The sequence below is a fragment of the Galeopterus variegatus genome, unplaced genomic scaffold (genome assembly GCF_000696425.1).
Source record: "Galeopterus variegatus unplaced genomic scaffold, G_variegatus-3.0.2 Scaffold9794, whole genome shotgun sequence".
NCBI classification, from domain to species: Eukaryota; Metazoa; Chordata; class Mammalia; order Dermoptera; family Cynocephalidae; genus Galeopterus; species Galeopterus variegatus.
Genome location: NW_007735905.1, coordinates 34,881 through 37,218, shown reverse-complemented (window position 1 = coordinate 37,218; position 2,338 = coordinate 34,881).

The following is a 2,338-nucleotide window of genomic DNA, read 5'->3' as shown; positions in this document are numbered from 1 at the left end:
ATTTTTTTGCATATCTGAAATAATTTCTAATACTTTTTAATAATTTAAATAATATGACATGCACTTCATAGACCTACTATAACAGCCTAATGGTGAGGGGTTGGTAACACACTGTTTTTCAGGAATGTTCTGCCCGGCATGTCAGATCTCCCTATAACTCAAAGAAAATGGCTTTGTAGTTTTCTTTCTTGGTTATATCTTTATCTGGTTTTGGTATCAGGATGATGTTTGCTTCGTAGAATGTGTTTGGAAGCTTTGCTTCTGTTTCAATCTTTTGGAATAGTTTGTATAGAATCGGTGTCATTTCTTCTTTGAATGTTTGGTAAAATTCTGCTGTGAATCCATCTGGTCCCGGGGTTTTCTTTGTTGGGAGCTTTCTGATAACAGCTTCAATCTCCTTTATTGTTGTTGGCCTATTCAGGTTTTCTATATCTTTTTGGTTTAATTTTGGAAGCTTGTGTGAGTCCAGGAATTTATCCATTTCCTCCAGGTTTTCGAACTTGTTGGCGTATAGCTGTTTATAGTAGTCTCGGATGATTCCTTGTATTTCATTTGGGTCAGTTGTAATATCACCTTTTTCATTTCTAATTTTTGTTATTTGAATCTTCTCTCTTCTTTTTTTTGTTAGCCATGCAAGTGGTTTGTCGATTTTGTTTATCTTTTCAAAAAACCAACTTTTTGATTTGTTGATCTTTTGTATTGTTTTTTGGTTTTCAATTTCGTTAAGTTCTGCTCTGATCTTGATGATTTCTTTCCTTCTGCTAACTTTAGGTTTGGATTGTTCTTGTTTTTCTAGTTCTTTAAGGTGCATTATTAGATTGTTCACTTGCCAGCCTTCCATTTTTCTGAGGTAGGCGTTTAATGCAATAAATTTCCCCCTTAGTACTGCCTTTGCTGTATCCCACACGTTTTGGTATGATGTATCATTATTTTCATTGGTTTCAATAATTTTTTTTATTTCCTGCTTGATTTCTTCTTGGACCCATGTATCGTTAAGTAGAATGCTGTTTAATTTCCATGTGTTTGTATATTTTCCAGAGTTTTGTTTATTATTGATTTCTAGTTTTAATCCATTGTGGTCTGAGAAAATGCATGGGATAATTCCAATTTTTTTGAATTTGTTGAGACTTGATTTGTGTCCTAATATGTGATCTATCTTGGAGAATGATCCATGTGCTGATGAGAAGAATGAATATTCTGAGGTTGTTGGATGGAATGTTCTGTAGATATCTGCCATGTCCAATTGGTCTAAAGTATTGTTAAGATCTTGTGTTTCTCTGCTAATTCTTTGCCTGGTTGATCTGTCCAATATTGACAGTGGGGTGTTCAGGTCCCCTGCTATTATAGTATTAGTGTCTATTTCCTTTTTTAGTTCTAATAGAGTTTGTTTTATAAATCTGGGTGCTCCAACATTGGGTGCATACATATTTATGATTGTTATATATATTTACTTTTAATTGATGTAGGAGATATTTTTTTAAATATTCTTTCAGATTCTCAATATGCTGTCCAAGTGGTACAAACTATAGAAATTGTTACTGTTCCTTCTGATTCTAATGAATTACATGCTTTACTTCGCTTACTGCAGCAAGTTATTCACTCCCGTTCTTCACCTCTTTTTGTCACGCACATTCGTGCTCATACCAATTTGCCTGGACCATTGAGTAAAGGTAATGCTTTAATCGATACTCTTGTAGGTTCTGTTTTGCAGGCCACTGAGGCTCATTCCAGTTTTCATTGTAATGCTCGCTCTTTACATCATGATTATCATATTTCATAGACTCAAGCCCGTGCGATTGTACAACAATGCCCCATATGTCAAAAATTAGATGCAGTTCCTTTATTGGCGTGGCCAACGACCATGGGAATGCTCCTTTACAGTTATGGCAAATGGATGTTACTATTGTTCCTGAATTTGGTAAATTGAAACATCTTCATGTTTCTGTGGATGTTTTTTCAGGTTTTATGTGGGCAACTCCACTGGCATCTGACCGTGCTGATGCAGTTATTTCTCATCTCTTGGAGGCCTTTGCTGTCATGGGAATTCCTAAACAGTTAAAAACGGATAATGCCCCTTCATATTTATCTAAGAAATGTCAGTTATTTTTCCAGGCTTGTAATATTAAACATTTTACTGGTATCCCTTATAATAGCACAGGTCAAGCCGTTATTAAACGGCATAATAGAACACTTAAATCTTTATTACAAAAACAAAAAAGGGGAGATTATATGGAATCCCCAAGACAGCGAATAGCCCAAGCTCTATTTACTCATAATTTTTTGAATAGAAATGCAGAAAATTCAACACCAGCTAAAAGACAATGGGCACATGTATCTA